Source organism: Pipistrellus hanaki, assembly GCF_964339955.1.
Source record: "Pipistrellus hanaki genome assembly, chromosome: 20".
NCBI classification, from domain to species: domain Eukaryota; kingdom Metazoa; phylum Chordata; class Mammalia; order Chiroptera; family Vespertilionidae; genus Pipistrellus; species Pipistrellus hanaki.
The window spans coordinates 14,184,674-14,195,682 of record NC_140522.1 but is presented as its reverse complement, the minus strand read 5'-3'; positions in this window follow the sequence as shown (position 1 = coordinate 14,195,682).

Sequence of the window (11,009 nt, the reverse complement as noted above, 5' to 3'; positions counted from 1 at the left end):
ATTTCCCTGCTTTGCTTTATCCCAACCTCTTAATCTATCACCAATGGATATCTCATAACCCACCTATGTCCCTTTCCTTTGATTGCAATGTATAATAACTACAGATGTAACCCTCCATTCTCTGGAGCCTTATCTCAATTCATTGAGGTTCTGCTTCCCAGCATATTTGGCTCAAATAAATTCTTTACACATTTGAATGTTTTGTTTAGTTTAACAGTACTAAAATGGGGTTTCCTCCTACCATTTCCTTCCTGTTTTGTTTTATTAATATAAGATTCCTTTATTTATTTAATTTGTTTTGTCAATCCCCAAACAGATAGGAATTTGTGATCATGTTACAGAGAACAGGAATAAATGAAGCAATGCTCAGAGAGTTTGGAGTTACACTTAATTTACTGAGGTGGGCTGAGAGAAAATGAATTCAAATTCTAAGCAAGGCTACAAGCAAAACTTACCTTTTTATTATTTAAAGAGTCAGCCCAGTGTGAGCTTAGTGGTCATCTTGCTGCTGGCCTTGAAAACAACACAGTTCTATCCAATTAAAAAATTCACCTGGTATGGCCTTGAGAGTGTGTGTGTATCTCTTCTCTGGCCTACAAAGTCAGACAGCTAAGTTGATCTTCTTCATTATTGAAGCAGGCTAAAAAGCAAATTTATTTTTTTAGAGTAAGAGGTCTTCTAAAAACACAGCGGAGAATTCCAAACAGTAGTTTTAAGAAATAGGGGTTAGCCTTCTCAATCAGAGTCTCCTGTGAGATGCCCTTCTGTCACTGAATTTTGTCAGATTCACCACAGGGCCTCCTTTTTTATTCACAAACACAACCCCTAAACCTAGACGTAGACAAGGGCTTTCTGTGAGCTCTGTGGCTGAGCCTGGGAGCAAAGTTAATTTAAGGCAGACCAGAAAATGGTTTCTTTGCTTAAGTCTCCACTTGTTTCTGTCTGGGAGCTCTGCTGGTCCCCAGCACCCTCTGGTGCTCTGGATGCTCCCTGCAGCCCAGCCCTGCTGCCTCCCTCAGGGAGGTTTGTGTCTGGGCTCACACTGACTTCTCCTCTCTGTGTGTCTCTCTTGCACAGTAATACAAGGCTTTGTCCTCGGCTTTCAGGCTGTTCATTTGCAGATACAGCGTGTTCTTGGCATTGTCCCTGGAGATGGTGAAGCGGCCCTTCACAGCACTGGCATAGCTTGTGGAACTTCCATCAGGATTGATTTTCCCAAGCCACTCCGGCCCCTTCCCTAAAGCCTGGCGAACCCAGATCATCCAATAGGTACTGAAGGTGAATCCAGAGGCTGCACAGGAGAGTCTCAGAGAGCCCCCTGGCTGCACCAAGCCTCTTCCAGACTCCACCAGCTGCACCTCACACTGGACACCTGCAAACACAGAGACACACGGTGGATTTAGAATCACATGGAAGCACAAACAGGCACAGGCACAGGTCTCAGCATTCCCTCTCCTGAGAATGACCTTGAAGAATGATCAGGAGGAAAATGCAGCTTGGCACCAAGTCCATGGTGGAGATGCTGGGCACCTGAGTTCTGGGTGTCTCCCCAGCATGCAGGGCTGGGCCCTCCTTTATGAGCAGGAGGGGAGCCCCATTTGCATGTAGTCTGGATATAAGGGTGCAGCCATGACCCTGGGCTGCATGCCTGAGCTTGTCATTCTAGGGGCGAACCCAGATGGAAAGGACTGAAGGATGCTTGCCACAAGGGGTCCGGTCCTGATTCACCCTTACTCCCTCTTTTCTTGACAGCTGGTCACCCTTAGGATTGAGAGTCCTCCATTCTTGGGGTTTTGATGAGGACCCAGGGGTGCTGCCTGCAGAGGTGGGTACATGGACTTCTTCTCATTCTCCTTCACCTGCCATGGGCCATGTTGCCTTTCTGGAGTTTGGGAATAAGATTAGACTTGGGATTATGCTTTTATTTTGAGACTGAAAGATTCTCTTTGTTCTTCTTCACAATCATATCTTCCAGGAGACTGGAACGTCAACTAGGCAGGAGAGGCTGGTGTGGAAGCTTCCTTGTTGTGTCCCATCTCGCTCTGCCCACCACTTTCTCTAGGGAAGGTTGTGACAAATGTCCTCCTGGATGACCCAGGTTAAACAAAACAAAACAAAAAGGAGATGTTGGACATTAAGAGCCTTCATGCACTTCAGATGGAGAGGGACCCCGATGAGAACATGGGACGGTGGGCGTGGTGATTCCCACGGATGCTGAGAGCTACCCCTTCCCTCCTAGAAAGAGGCAGAACAGGCCCCTGTTCTCCGGCAGCTTGCACAGTTCGCACGTCCAAAGCAGAGCAGGCACAGGCAGCCTCTGTCTAACATGCACTAACCTAACAAGGTCACTTACGTGGGGCCCACTAAGCCATGAAACATTTGCTCCCAGAGCATTGCTTGTATCACCCTAAAACATATCACGACATACATGTTGTTTCCAATTTAGGCCACATAGGACATGCCCGTCATGTACGATATGTATGTCGGGTATGATAGGCACCTGTTGTCTATGGCACGTATGTCATCCAACATGCTCATTGTATCTTTGGAGGCTCATCCTGGTACACAATTTGGAGATTGGCCTGTTGTTTCACTGCTATTCACTTTTCCAGGTCAGGCCATGCTTTCCTTGATGAACAAATCCTATGACTGTGCTACAGGGTCTCAGACAGGAGACTGCACAGCTTCCCTCCCCTAGGTGACACCGGCCAGGTGGGCTGCTATGTAAGCCCTCTGCATCTCCATTCTTGTTACCGCGAAACCCTTGGTTGAGCTGGGGCTGCTTGTCGCTGTGTCCAAAAAGGAAGGCAGGGTTGAATCACATAAAGCGTTTATTGAGAAGGCCAGCCAACCAAGAACACAGGGCGCCTGCAAACATCAAATCCAGTGGTCCAGCAGGTGCAGGGAACAGGACTGTAAAGGGGAGTGGGCTAGGGTGAGGTGGGAACGGAATGCAGCTACGTGCAGCCTTGAGGGTCCTTAGATGGTAGCTGTTGTCCTTAGTCATCAGGCAATGAGTTGCTGATGTTGAGGAGATGATGTTTTGACTCCTGGTGGGTCAGTCTGACCCTGTTTATTGGTTCCACTGGCTGGATTCACAGTTGAATTGAGGTCACAGTGGGTGAGGTCACAGTGGGTGAGGTCACAGAGGCTGAGGTCACAGTGGGTGAGGTCACAGAGGCTGAGGTCAAAGTGGGTGAGGTCACAGTGTGTGAGGTCAGTGGGGGTGGTCATAGTGGGAAGGTCACAGTGGGGGAGGTCACAGTGAGGGAGGTCACAGTGGGGGAGGACACAGTGGGGAGGTCACAGTGGTGAGGTCACAGTTGTGAGGTCACAGTGGGTGAGGATACAGTGGATGAGGACACAGTGGGGAGGTCACAGTGGTGAGGTCACAGTTGTGAGGTCACTGTGGGTGAGGTCACAGTGGTGAGGTCACAGTTGTGAGGTCACAGTGGGTGAGGTCACAGTGGGTGAGGTCACAGTGGGTCTCCTGGTGCTGTGCTAGGCCACCTCCTGCCCATGCCTGTCACTGCTGAGTGGAAACACCCTGCTCTTTGAGGCACGGATACAAGGAACGTCCTGTCAGTAGTAACAGGTTAAACAGAGCTCTGGGAGAGTCATGATTTTATTATTATTTATTTCCCAGAGGCCAAGTGTGCAGGACATCCTGCATGAATAGATGGTTTCTGCTTGCCTCAGCTGGCCACCCTGCCCATCACTGCTCAGAGCTCTTGCCCCACCTTCTGCCACTGGTAGCTCTCTGCTGCTCCTAACCCTCCAGGGCTCATGGCTCTTCACCATCAGTAGTTTGTGCCCTGCCCCGCCCGAAGGCAGAGCCCAGGCTCCTTTAGTCCTGATATTGTGATGGTGTGATGGCCACGGGCCTTTTATTAACATAAGTTTTTTAAATCCTCACTTGAGGATATTTCTCCATTGATTTTAGAGAGTGGAAGAGTGGAAAGGCAGCGAGAAACATCAGAGTGAGAGAAACACATGGATTGGTTGCCTCCTGCACCTGCCCAGACCAGGACCCAGGCCATTGCAACCCAGGGACATGCCCTCGACCATAATCAAACCTGGGACCCTTCAGTTTGCAGGCTTACGCTCTAGCCATTGAGCTAACCGTCTGGGCTATTTTATTGTTTATGATGAAAAGGAAACAAACTTGTAAAGAAAACCCTTTTGGCCAGCCCCTGCACAAGCCTTTGGGGCTGATTCTAGTGAGTCCTGAGTTTAGTCATTCCAGTAGTTCTGAGGGCCCAGTGCTGGCCCTGAGCACCCCCTGGTGTCATGAGCGCCCACTGCAGCCCAGCCCTGCTGCCTCCCTCAGGGAGGTTTGTGTCTGGGCTCATAGTGACTTCCCCTCACTGTGTCTTGCACAGAAATACACAGCCGTGTCCTCAGCTCTCAGGCTGTTCATTTGCAGATGCAGTGTGTTCTTGACATTGTCTCTGGAGATGGTGAAGCGGCCCTTCACAACACTGGCATAGCTTGTGGTACTTCCATCAGGATTGATTTCCCCAAGCCACTCCAGCCCCTTCTCTGGAGCCTGGCGGACCCAGCACATCCAGTAGGTACTGAAGGTGAATCCAGAGGCTGCACAGGAGAGTCTCAGAGAGCCCCCAGGCTACACCAAGCCTCCCCCAGACTCCACCAGCTGCACTTCACACTGGACACCTGCAAACACAGAGACACAAGGTGGACTTAGAATCACATGGAAGCACAAACAGGCACAAGCACAGGTCTCAGCGCTCTCCTCTCTTGAGAATGACCTTGAAGAATGATCAGGAGGAAAACACAGCTTGGCACCAAGTCCATAGTGGAGCCGCTGGGGTCCTGTCTCAGACACGTGGTTTCTGGGTGTCTCCCCAGAATGTGGGGCTGGTCCCTACTTTATGAGCAGGAGGAGAGCCCCATTTGCATGGAGTCTGGATATAAGAGTGCAGCTGGGACCCTGGGTTGCATGTCTGACCTTGTCATTCTAGAGGCAATCCCAGATGGAAAGGACTCGAGGATGCTGGCCACACAGGGTCACATCCTTACCTGCCTCACTCCTCCTTTTTTGACATTAGTCACTCTGACCCCATTCCTTGGGGGCAGCTCCCAGGATTGAGAGTTCTCTATCCTTGGGGTTTTGATGAGGACCCAGGGCTGCTGCCCCCAGAGGCACATGAAAGGGGCTTCCTCTCACTCTCCTTCACTCATGTTGGAGAGGCCATGTTGCCTTTCTGGGGTTGAGGATAAGAATTTTTATTGAATTATATTTTTCTTTTGAAACTGAAAGACACTCCTTTTTGTTTACACCAATCAGGGCTTCCACAAAACTTGAACATATACAAATGATGAGACAAGAGAGGATGAGGTAGTTGCTGTGGGGACAGCCTCCATCTGTAAACTGCTGCCCTGTCACAAGCACCCAGCTGCCTTCCTGAATGCATACATTTTACGAAGACAGAAAGGAAGGAAAAAAGAAAGAAAGAAAGAAAGAAAGAAAGAAAAAAAGAAAGAAAGAAAGAAAGAAGAAAGAAAGCATAAGAGGTAACTCTGTTTGTATGCAAAAGTCCTGTTTCCCAGCCTCTCAAATGGGGAGAATTTCCATCATTTAAAAAATGAAGCCTGGGTGGGTGGTGGGTGGGGGCTGGAGGAGATCACCTGTGTGTCTGTGGGGGAAAAAGGGGACAAATGTGATACCTTCAACAATAAATTATATTAAATATTAATTAATTAGTTAACTAATTAATTAACTTAAAAAATGGAGTCCTGGGTCTGACCCGTTTGGCTCAGTGGATAGAGTATTGGCCTGAGAACCAAAGAGTTGCGGGTTCCATTCAGTCAAGGGAATGTATCTGGATTGTAGGCTCCTCCCTGGCCCTTGCCCTGGTCAGGGCACAAGCAGGAGGCCCCCAGTTGATTTTTTTCTCTCACATCAATGGTCTCTCTTCCTCTCCTTCCCGTCCACCACTCTCTCTGAAAAGCAATGGAAAAGATATCCTTGGGTGATTATATATATATATATATATATATATATATATATATATATATATATCTCAAAACCCTGGGTAGAAAGCTGAGGCACCAAGTCATCCTTGGGGGCAGGTGAGCACCTCCCTTCTCAGAGGAGAGCAGCCACCTGTGTCACCCTCCAACAGCCCCAGACAGGCGAGGACAGACAGACACAAGAATCTGGGAATGTGGTCACTTGTTCCTTCTGGGAAGACTGCCACCACCACTTGGAAAGTGCAGTCACACTGGGGAGGGGAGGGGCATAGACAGGTCAAACACCACAAAGCCTTACTTCTCTCTTCCTTTTCATTTTTATTCTTATTTTAATATATATACTTATTTACTCCAGAGAGAAAGGAGGAGAGAGAGATAGAACCATCAATGATGACAGAGACTCCTCCATTGGTTGGCTGGGGCTTATCCCCTACTGAGGATCCAGGTAGTATTCCAGGCATGTGCCCTGACCAGGAATCCAACCATGACCTCTTGGTTCATAGGTTGGTTTTCAACCAATGAGCAACACTGGCCAGGATTTTCTCTTTCTTTCTTTCTTTCTTTCTTTCTTTCTTTCTTTCTTTCTTTCTTTCTTTCTTTCTTTCTTTCTTTCTTAATAAGACTCCTTTATTTAGTTTTGTTAATCCTCACCTGAGGATATTTTCCCACTTATTTTTAGAGATTATGAAGGTGGGGGAAGAGGGAGAGAGCCAATAGAGAAATTGATTAGTTGTCTCTTCCATGCAGGGATAGAGATTGCAACTGAGGTCCGTGCCCTTTATGGGAATCAAACCCGAGACCCTTCAGTCCGCAGGATGATGCTCTATCCACTCAGCAATATGGGCTATGGTCCAGGCCTCCATGTCTAGTTAACACTGTGGAGGCCTCTGCACAGCATGTAGGCAGCCAGGGGCCTGCCAGGTGGACCAACAGACCTGGGTTGTCTGTGTTCCTGGGGACGAGGGGAACTAGAATGGAGAGGCCCCAGAAGGACAGCCCCAGGTGCCAGGGTACAGGGGTCCATGGGGAGCTGGGCTGGAGCCTCTCTCCAGAGACTTATGAGGAAGAATCAACAGACCCCCACTCCTGTAGGCTGATGCTGGGCCTCCCTGAGGGGGACCCTCCAGAAGCCAGCTGGTCAGGCCCCATGAGAGTTGAGTGGAACACAAACCTAAATTAGGGAAAAGTCTGTTTTCCCAGGTGCCAGGCAGAGACAGGATCTTGCTCCCTCCCTTCCCTCTAAAATGCAAGTAAGTTTCAATGTCAGTTTAAAGCTCAAGGGACACCTCCCCAGCTTTATGTCCCAATGTGTTTTCTGGGGACTTTGAAACCTTCTCTGAAGTGTGTCCACTAGGGGGAACCCTCTCCCCACTTCTGTAGGAGGAATGGGGCAGCCAGACTTCAGGGGGCTCCTGGCTCCCAGGTGCAAACTTACTTCCTGTCCTAAAGACAGGAAGTAAGTTTGCACCTGGGAGCCAGGTTTCCTGTTCCTAAAGGTTTCATGTTACCTGAGACCAGGTCAATTAGCAAACACATGAGACCCCTCCAGTCACAGGGGATTTAGGGTGACCAATGATGCTGTCAGTTCCTCCTGAGGCTGCACTTCTGTGAAAGCTGTGTGCCTGTAGAAGGTTTCCCCCAAGAACTCAGTTCTGTCCCCTTATCTGCTGCTTTGCCAACTCCACACAGACAACAACACTGCAGTTATGATAAGTCTCCTTCATTTTTCTCTACCATTTTTCTGTTTTGATTAATTTCTGTTCATCTTTATTTTTATTTTCTTCTGCTTGATTTTAGGTGATTTTGATCTTCCTTTTCTAATTTCATTTTTATAATCTTTGCTATTTAGAGTATTACTAATATTCTCCCTTTTCCACCCATATCACTCCTCCACCCCATTCCTGCCCCATCCCAGGCTTTCATCACCCTCTTATCTGTGCCCATAGGTAACACATATGCATATAAGTTCTTCCATTCATCTCTTTCAACCCTCTCCTCCCCCTGAGTTTTATCAGTCTGCTCAATGATTTCGTGCCTCTGCTTCTATTTTATTCATCAGTTTATTTTGTTCATTAGATACTATGGTCAAGTATTTTAGTTTTTATGTTCAATTATTTATAGATATGTATTTATTACCATTATTTTTCATATTTTTATTATTATTTTTTACTGATTTCAGAAAAGAAGAGAGAGGGAGAGAGAGAGAGAAACATCAGTGATGATGAAAAATCACTGATCAGCCACCTTCTGCATGCTCCCATCTAGGACTGAACCCACAACCTTGGCATGTACTCATGACTGGGATCAAACCTGTAACCCTTTAGTCAGCAGAATCTATCCACTGAGCCAAACTGGCTACGGCTTTCTTCATATTTTTTCTTCTTCTCCTCCTCCTCCTCCTCCTCCTCCTCCTCCTCCTCCTCCTCCTCTTCTTCCTCTTCCCTCTTCTCCTTATTCTTATTCTTATTCATTTTCTTCTTCTTCCTCTTCCACCTTCTCATTCTTCTTCTCCTCCTAGATCTGTAGAGTTGTAATCTGGTCTGGTATAAAGCTGTCCACCAGGTGAACTGGCTATAGGGCCTCCTGGCAGGTGCAAAGTCAGCCACTGCCTGGGACCATCGAGCAGAAGCTACAGGGGGATCTGCAGATGACTGCTACTTATATTGAGCTTGGAAGTGCTCAGGCAAGGGACAATTTGCGAAGCAAGGCCGGCTGGAGCTAGTGCTGGGTCTTGGGTCTCTTACTGATATATTTGGGATATCCTGATGACAGCTGCTGCTTGTTTGAGAGATTTTAGGAGAGTCTGAAACTTGAGCCAGGCCAGGCTATTTATATGGAAAGGATACTGGAATCATTTTAGGTGGGGCTTCAATTTGGATGGGGTGGGTTCTCGGGGAATCAGCAGGGCAGAGAAAACTGTGTGCACCACACTAATGAAACCTCAGATATGGCAGCTATGTTATGGGGGAGTTCCCAGCATAGAAACAATGACTCCTGTGAGCAGCTCTGTCTGGAAGAATGCCATCTCAAGTTCTTGCCCTAACACTAGACAATCAGTTCTTCCCTGTATGTCACAGGATCCCCCAATCCCACCCCCTACTGCTGGAGCTCAAAGGAAACAAGGCCCTGTAAATTCCTGTGCTGGCCCTTTAAGAAGAACAGCTTGGGTCTCCAGCTGCTTCCATATCACTCAAAGACAATTATTTATGGTTTTTACAACCTCAACTTATGAAGACTTTTTTTCCCCCAGCTCTGCAAACCTGGATTGGGGTCAGTGTGGGGCTGGGCCCCTTTGCTTCTTACATAGCTAAGACATCCCTCCGGATTAAGCACACACCACATGTGAGTGTTGACTAGCCTGTTCCCTGCTTCCGCCCTCCCTACTAGTTTCAATGTGCTTTCTTCTTTACTTCCCTAGTCCAGAATAATGGTTGTTCTCTATTTCAGTTGTACATTCCATGTGGTTGTTGGAAGTTGCGAGAACATGCATTTACCTATGACCCCAAATTGGTTCTCATTCTTTTCCATTTTTTTTAAACAGGAGGCTTATATTATTGATTTAAAGATCTTTATTCCTTTCTAACATAAGCATTTAATGTTATACATTTCCCTCTAAGCACTGCTCTAGCACCATCTCAGAAATTTTGATATTTTCTGATTTCATTGTCATCCAGTTTTGAAATACATTTTCAGTTAGTATAGAATTCTATGTTGATGTCCCTTAAATGCTCCTTCAGCTCTTTAGAGTCATCACCCCATTTTCTTCTGGTTTTGGTAGTTTATCTTGTGACCTTCGATGTTTCTATTAATCTTGTTCCTTAACTTATGTGTGTTTTTTTTTCTTTGCTGCCCTTAGGCATTTTATCTTTTTCACAGGTTTGATTTTATTGTGCCTTGATTTAATGTTGTTTATTTTCATTATTTTCTTCTTGGGGTATGATGGTGTCCTTAGATCTCTTTATAGCTTACATCACATTCTGAAAAACTATTTGCCATAATTTCTTCAAACATTTTACTTGGTGCCCCTCTCTCCTTTTCTGGGATTCCAATTACATGTGGAGAGACCAAAGGCAACATTAAGGGCTCCTTCTGACTGATCAATGGGGCAGAGAAGTAAGTGACTTCCTCTAAGGGGTGGTATGAAAGGAAATGTAAGGCATAAAGGGGAGGGGCAGTGAGTGCTTCAGAAGGGTGTTTACTCCTTTAGAGTAAAACCATGGACCAGATCATCAGAGAATATAACCCCCAAGTCCTAGACCCAGAGCAGGTCCTCATGCTCTCCCTGGTGTCCTGAGCACCCTCTTGTGTAGTGAGAACCCCCTGCAGCCCAGCCCTGCTGTCTCCCTCAGGGAGGTTTGTGTCTGGGCTCACACTGACTTCCTCTCACTGTGTCTCTCACACAGTAATATACAGCTGAATCCTCGGTGGTCACAGAGCTCAGCTGCAGGAATAACTGGTTCTTTGACATGTCTCTGGAGATGGAAGTTCAGCTCTTGAGGGAGAGGGTGTAGTAAGTGTTTCCATCATAACATATGCCCCCCATCCACTCCAGCCCCTTTCCTGGGGGCTGGTGGATCCAGGTCAAGCAGATAGCACTGGTTGTGATAGAGAATCCAGAGACAGTGCAGGTGAGGGAGAGGGTCTGCAAGGGCTTCACCAGTCCTGGGCCTGACTCCTGCAGCTGCACCTGGGACAGAACATCTGGGACAGAGAGATCACAGTGAGTCCTGGGCTCAGATGCAGGGTCCCCATCTCCTCATGTCTAAACCTGAGTCACTCACATCTGGGAACTGACACCAGAAAGAGGAAGAGCCACATGGGAGTCATGTCCTGCAGGTGAGGTCCTCGTCCCCCAGAAAGCATTCTCTAGGATGAAGAGATGCTGAATTTAAGTGGATGCTAGCGGTGTGTGTGTCTGATGACATGTGGGCATTTGCATTTGGGAGGTGACTGCACATACAAAGGGCAAGAGGTGAGGGAGGTCCGGGTCCTGTGGTTTCTCCTGGAAGGAT